Genomic DNA, 7,411 nt, shown 5'->3' with positions numbered 1-7,411 from the left:
TTCGAAATAGATTATGATAAAAAGCATAATGTAGTGTTATTGGCTAAGATGCGCTTCTTTTGGCGCTCCTTAATATTCTTGTTTAATATTTTGCATAATACAGAAGAAATTCATTATCCTTGAAGAAGGTAAGGGCAGTGTATTGTCATCCGTGGGAAGGCTTTGGCGTAAATATAAATGTAGTGTAAAGGCAAGACACTTTACTCCATATGATAATGATGGTGATAGGTTGGTAGATCCACCTATTACAATTCCAGAAGCGCATTTTAAAGAGTTGCTAGAACTTTGGAATTTGGAACAAGTTCAGGTAAAATTTATTGTTTGCTTCCGTTATATGTATTACAATGGCTTATTACCCTCTAAAAATAAAAGATGTTAAGCTATGAACTATGTTCTATGAATGCATGTACGAAGACAGCAAAAAGAAAAGTGAAATAAGTAAAGATAAAAAAGATAGGCACACTATGGGTCCTATGACTTTCGCGAGGAAACAACATAAATTGGTATATTTGTATTCAATTATTTCTTTCTTATCGTTCTCACTATGATCATTTAAGAATCTTTACTGAATTATAATTTTGATGTATTTTTTTTTATTCTAGCAACAATTAGATGTTGAAAAGAAGCCGCCATCCTTAGCACACGTGTACAAAGAAAGTCGTAAAAGGAAAGCAGACAAACAATACAAAACTTCTTATGAGCCCACCCAAAGTAACATTGTAAGTCTCCTTGTCTCCAATATTTTTTTTTGGAATACGATTATTTGTGTGAAATTAGCTAGTTATTTATTTGTTATATTTCCAATTATAGGAAAAGATGGAGGAAGTCCAAATGCAAAGTGAAATTGATGGAAATGTTGCATACTTTGAAGTAATGAATAAGCCAAATAACTTTGGCCATAAAAAAAAAGCAATCAGGGATATGTTCACTAAGGGGAAAGAGCAATAAATCAATAATTCCTAATGAGTTCTTAATTAAATCCCTATTAAGACAAAATTGTGAAAGAAACAGTAGCACAATTAATGAAGATGCTCAAGCAAATTGATCCTAAAGTGGTGGATACTTTGACTCGAACACTTGAAAATGTGTCATCCAATCCAGAGCTTAGAGATCAAGTTCCAAATTTAGACTCTGAACAACAACAAAATGAGGTAATGGTTAATATATTCACTTTTAGAAAGCAGTAAATGTGATTATTATCTTTTGTTCTGGTTATCTGATATATGTTGCTTTTACAAATACATATGATGAAATGGTTGAAGATGAAGGCTAAGACTAGCAAGTCAAGATGCATGCTGCTAATTGCATAAATATTTCCTCTCCCTGCAAATTATGATAAAGTTTGCTGCTGCTAGTGTTGTTTTGCTGCTGCTAGCGTTGTTTTGCTGATGATTTTTATCGTCGCTGCTGTCTTTTTGCTAAAACTGTTGTCTAATGCTGACTTCTGCTATTGCTGTTTGTTGCCACATCTATCTATTATTGCTGGTTTCTGCCACTACTGTCTGCTAGTGCTGGTTTCTGCTTTTGATGTCTGCTACTGATGGTTGTTTTCTACTACCGCTATTTGCTGCTACTTTGTCTGCTACCGCTGTTTGCTGTTACTGTTGTTTGTTGCTACATGTTGCTGCTAGTAGCTTCTGTTACTGCTGCTGCCGTTTGCTAGAGATCAAAGTTGCTACATAAAGTTTTTCTTATTTCCTCACTTTTTCCAAGCTAGAGATCAAAGTTGATTTTCTTTGTGTTTGGAACTTTAACATTGGTGTTTATGGATTTTTCTGTTTTGTACGAATTATGAAATTATTTCAATCCAAATTGTTGTCCATCATATATGTTAATTCCTCGTTCATAGTTGTTATACATATTTATATTATTTTTATATATTAAAATAATAATAATAATAATAATAATAATAATAATAATAATAATAATAATAATAATAATAATAATAATAATAATATAAAAAATGTTACCTATTAATTAATAAGGTGTTACATTAGTTTACAAAAAGTGATACATAATGTGAAATAAAGTGCTACTACATGTCAAAAACTGGTTGAAAAATGTTACCAAATAATCAATAAAGTGTAACATTTGTTCGAAAAAGTGATACATAATTGTAGATAAAGTGATACTAAAGATAAATAAGTGTTACATAAGAAATAAAAAGTAACAATGATACTAAAAATGTAAAAAGTGTTACATAAGAGGGTTTATAGTAATAGTTTTTAAAGTGTTACCATACGTTACACAAAGTGTTACTTAAAACTTTAGGGAACATGGGCGGAAGTATCACCCAATGAAGTGTTACATATTGTCTATAGTTACAATTTTGCCACATTATGTAACACTTTTTAGGTGTTACTTGAGGTTAATTTTGTACTAGTTGGAGAGTGGCATTGCTCCACCAACAACTCCCGCCAATGACTTTGAGATAAGGCCGGCAATGATAACTATGATTGACGGAAGGCAATTTAGTGGTGCCAAGCGTGAAAGCCTACTAAACCATCTCAAAGAGTTCGAGAAGTATTGTAATACCATCAAGGTCAATGGGGTTTCTCAAGAATTCATAAGGCTCAAGCTACTTCCGTTTTCCCTAATCGGAAGGGCTTTGGAATGGTTAGACAAGGAAGTGAAACCTAATTCCGTGAGAACTTGGGATGAGGTTATTAAGGAATTTCTTTCCCATTTCTACCCTCAAAAGAAGACCGCCGAGGCAAGAACTCTAATCCAAAGTTTCAAGCAAAAGCCTAGTGAGAGTTTGTATGAGGCTTGGGAAAGATACAAGGAGTATCAACGAGAATGTCCTCATCATAGAATTCTGACTTACCAAATCATACAAATTTTCTATGGAGGATTGAGCCCTCAAGGGAAGTCGTGTCTTGATGCCGGAGCCGGAGGCCCGATTATGAACAAGACCGAAAAAGAGGTTGTAGACATAATTAAGGATGTAGTTCGTCACTACATGGATTGGCAAGAGGGAGAGAGAGAGTCCATAAGCAAGAGTGGATTAACGGTTTATTCGGTTGATCATCTCAATGCAATTAATAACTTGTCTTCAAAAATCTCAAACTTGGGAAAGGAGATGACATTGATCAAAGCCAAGCTAGAGAGTGCCTCTTCGATTGCACCAAGTCTTCCCTCCCACATAAAAGGGAGAGGTACATGATGAGTGACATTTATGTCACTCTTAGGGAGTAGTTTTTGAGTCATTTTCGTGTTTATTTTATCTTATTTTCCTTTCTTTCTCTTTAATAAAGTTTCTAGTTTATTTTGGTAATTTTGTCGTGTTTTAATTCTTTTCGTAGTTTTTAGTTTATTTTCGTATTTTATTTGCTTTTGATTTGTTATATTTCGTTCTTTATTTTGATGAGTGGCATTTATGCCACTCTTTTATCCTTTTTCTCTAAGGATTCTCCCCTCGTTTGCACTTGTTTGGCCCTCTTTCTAAGCATTTTTACTTAGCTTTGCTTTCTCTTTTCTTTCTCCTTTATCCTCCCTTTTCTTAGTCTTCCCGCTTTGTTCTTATTGTGCTTTTCATGCTTATGCTTTGTAGGAACCATCGAGATTTTCAAGAGGAGGAAGCTAAGCTCAAAGGAAGCTCAAAGGAAGCTAGAGGAAGCATGATTCAGAAGAGGTTCGGCCGAACCTCCTGATGGTGTGGCCGAACCAAGGTGTGGCCGAACCTGCTCAGTGGTTCGGCCGAACTTCGAGGCAGGGGCAAGATGAAAATTGGCAGTTTTGCAGGAGTGGCCGAACCACATGAGTTCGACCAGACCAGGATCAGGGAGGTTCGACCGAACCTACCCATGGTTCGGCCGAACCTACCCTGTGGTTCGGCCGAACCTACCCTGTAGTCCGGCCGAACCTTCCCATTTGTTCGATCGGACCTCTCCTTTTCTCAGCTGACTCTATACGGACTATATAAGTCCCTTTTTTTAGAACGTTTTGGGGGGGGGGATGGAATAACTATCTATTCTACTCTCTAATTAGTTTTAGGTTAGGTTAGGATTAGTCTTCTTTGGTAGAGAGAGAAAGTGAGGTTTTCTTCATTAATGAACTTGGATTTTGAAGAAGGAGCTTGTTCAATCCTTTGTAGACCTTCATCTTCAATTAATGAGCAATTTCTTACTCTCTCTCCTCTATTTTTATTTGTTTATTTTGATTATTATTTTAGTTGTTGGTATTGCTTGTTGATCATGTTGATTCTTGATTATTTGTTGATCAATCTTGTTATTATCATGATTAGTGAGTAATTTCCCCATTAAGGGGATGGTTGTGGTGTAGTTGGACCTTGAGCATGTTCTAGGGCTTAGAATTGATTTATTTGTGATTAAAGTCTTTATATGCTTGATATTCTTTAATCTTCTTGCAAGTGCACATTGTTGGTTGATTAAAGGTGAATCTTTGCTAACAAGAAACGGAAGTTGACTTAGTTAAGGTTCATTACTATCGATTGTTATTTAATAGTACCTCCTAGTATATGGTTCTAATGTGGAAGCATAGAGGCTATGTTAGGAGAAGCCAATTGACCCCGGAAGGCGGCTAGATTGGATTCTTAATTTCGATATTCGAGCATGTTTAGTTCATAATTAATTCAATTTCTATGCCTTTGTTTATGTTCAAGTGAATGCTATACCTAAACCATTTCCCTTAATGTTTTATTTCTTGTTTTAGCATTTTTAGACTTTAGTTCATTTATCCCCTATTCCGGACTAGCTTAATTGTTGATAACATTTGGTGGTGTTTACCGTTCTCTGTGGTTCGACCCCTATGCTTGCCTTATACTCGTATTAGGTTTGTTTAGGTTGTATAAATTGTATTTGATCTAGGGATAGACAATTGACGACGCGTTTATTCCCCTGTCAAATTGGCGCCGTTGCCGGGGAACGGCTTCCATTACCGTCATGTTATCTTATTGAGACTAGTCCATTGTTTATATTTTCTTTTGATTTGTTTTTGTTCTCTTTGTTTTGTTTGAGAAAAAATGGCTTATATTTCTATTCCTCAATTTGATAATGAACCGTTTTGGGTGTATTTCAATAGACTTGAGGATTTCCTAGATGGTGTTAAAGGTTTAACCAAGGGTGATTATTGTGAAATCATCAATTTGGGATTAAATGAGAATTTTAGAGGAGTAGTTGATAATATGTTAAATGGTAAATTTCAAGACATGTCTTCGGATGAAGCTTGGGATTTCTATTCATGGTTAACTAGGGATAATTATGATTGGGAGAGGGCCAATCATGAGACTTATGTTCGGGATTCTCATGCTTTTAATGTTGATGCTAATTGTCATGATTTGTCTAATATGAATTCCCATGATGTGCTTGATGCTCCCCATAGTGACCATGTAATGCATGATTTCAACTCCCCTCCCTCTATAGCTCAATGTAATGAGGTACATTCTAATGATGATGAAGTGCATGTTCTTTCTCATTTTGCATCCGATTTTTTGCATGAATTCTAAAGGTGTGCCCCATAGTCCCCTAGATGATTCCAATGAGCAAGCTTTTGACTCGTCTATCCATGATGATTTGGACTCATTTGAGATTATGGCCCAAATATTTCTTGAGTTTCAAACGGTAGCCCATAACCTTATGAGTGAGTTCATTGATAAGGCTTCATTAGAAAGAGATGAGTTTGAGAGAAATTTGACCCCATTCACTCTTGATGTTGAGATAGTAGAAGGAAAGGTTGTTTATTGTGGTGAAAAGGAGGATAAGGTTGATTACCTTGGAGTTTTTGAGCTTGAGGGAGATGTAGAACATGAGGGTTCTTCATTTGAGGATTCCATGATTGATTTTCATTCCCTCATTAGTGATGTGAGATCTTGTGATGAGAGATTAGCTACCCCTTTTTGCCTTTCTCATACACCTTTTTCCCAAAGGTTTAACCATATCTCCTACTATCCTATGTTCCTCCCTTCTTTTCTCAAAGAACCTCTTAGGGATCCTCTTCCTTTTCAAGCTTCCAAAGCCCCTAACCCTTTCATTGTTGATGAGGAAAAGAGTTATAATGCCAACCAAAAAGATTTTTGTGAGGATTTTTCTTTTTCTTCTTCTACTTTTTCTTCTTATTTTCTTGATTTTTCTTTTGATTCTTTTACTTTTTCTTTTCTCCCTTCTCTCAAGCATAAAGTCTCCTTGTACTTTATGTTTGCTTGTCATATGAGCATCGCGTATGCTCTATTTCTTGATATGTTTGCCGGTGCATATGACAAGTTATTGCGTTCTTTGTCGGGTTATTTACTAGATTGGTCATGCTTGGACGTTAAGCAAGCCTTTGCGGGAAGTAACCCGTGTTTTATTGCTTTCTTTTTCTTTCTTTTGTGTTTCTCATTTTTGTTTACTCTCTTGTCTATGTGTATAGGTACTCGATGCATATACTCATGTGCAAAGATTTTGGATTGAGCTCCTTGAGACGAAGCACACCAATGATTGCTTGCATTTGGAAAAGCAACAAAGACGAGGAATTAGATGAAATTGTGGACAATGTGCTCAATTGCGGGTTTCAACACCCACCTAACATTTGGTTTACTCTTTCCTTCTTCCCTCATCTTGGATTTGCTTTCTTAATTGCATTTGGATTGTATGATTATGAATTGTTGTGTGAATGAGTTTTCTTCCTTCCCCTCCCACCCACCCTTTGTGCCTTTATTTTGAGCATTGAGGACAATGCTCCATTCTAGCTTGGGGGAGTAGCTATTCGCTAGCTTGGGGGGGTTATCTATATCTCTCGGTGGTTTCTTAATCCATAGTCTCATGATTGCTTGGTTTATTTCTCTCATACTTGCCAAAGTCTATTATTGAGATTGGTTTTCTATGTTTGGATGGCCATGAGCGCCTTATTGAGTTGACTTTTGGTATATGTAGTTTTGATTGATCATGCTTTCATATTGCACTATTGCATATGCATTCTTGAGTATTGTTGGTTTTGTGAATATTTGTGTGTATAGTGTCTTTCCGTGGCATTCAAGGCAAGTTTCAAAATGTTTTGTTTTAAACTTGGACATAATTGGGCTTTAGCACCTAGAATACCCTCTTTGCTAGTTGTTAGAGGTTTTCATGCACTTGAATGTCGAGGTTGGTTCACACATATAACATTGCCAAGGTAGTAGAACTTAAGGGCTATGAGACCTTAGCTCACTTGGTTTGTGGTAAGATGGTTGTCGCTCTCTAGCTAGTTGAAGCTTTAAAGGTGATTTTTGCTACTCCACTACCGTCATTTTTGTGAGGATGTGTCTATTTTGTTCTAGCCTTCTACATTTCTTGCATGTGTGGCGTTTGGATCCTTGGCATTGCTAGCTTATATCGAGAATTTGGCTTAATCTACCCAAGATCGAGACCGAACCAACCTAGGGGAAGACGAAGGCAATTAGGATTTTTGTTTTGTTTTATTATTTTCTTTTCTT

General features: G+C 36.1%; 1 non-coding gene across 1 annotated transcript; it reads right to left on the bottom strand.

The window, feature by feature from the left end:
• Positions 1-2,711: 2,711 nt before the first annotated feature.
• LOC145625776 (small nucleolar RNA R71) lies at positions 2,712-2,817 on the bottom strand. The gene has a single exon (XR_014110680.1). It is a non-coding gene; the product is annotated as a small nucleolar RNA R71 (small nucleolar RNA).
• Between the last annotated feature and the right edge of the window lie 4,594 nt (positions 2,818-7,411).

The sequence above is a fragment of the Chenopodium album genome, chromosome 3 (assembly GCF_948465745.1).
Source record: "Chenopodium album chromosome 3, dcCheAlbu1.1, whole genome shotgun sequence".
Classification (NCBI taxonomy): Eukaryota; Viridiplantae; Streptophyta; class Magnoliopsida; order Caryophyllales; family Amaranthaceae; genus Chenopodium; species Chenopodium album.
Note: the sequence above shows the minus strand (reverse complement) of the source record. Positions and strands in the feature narration are given on the sequence as shown.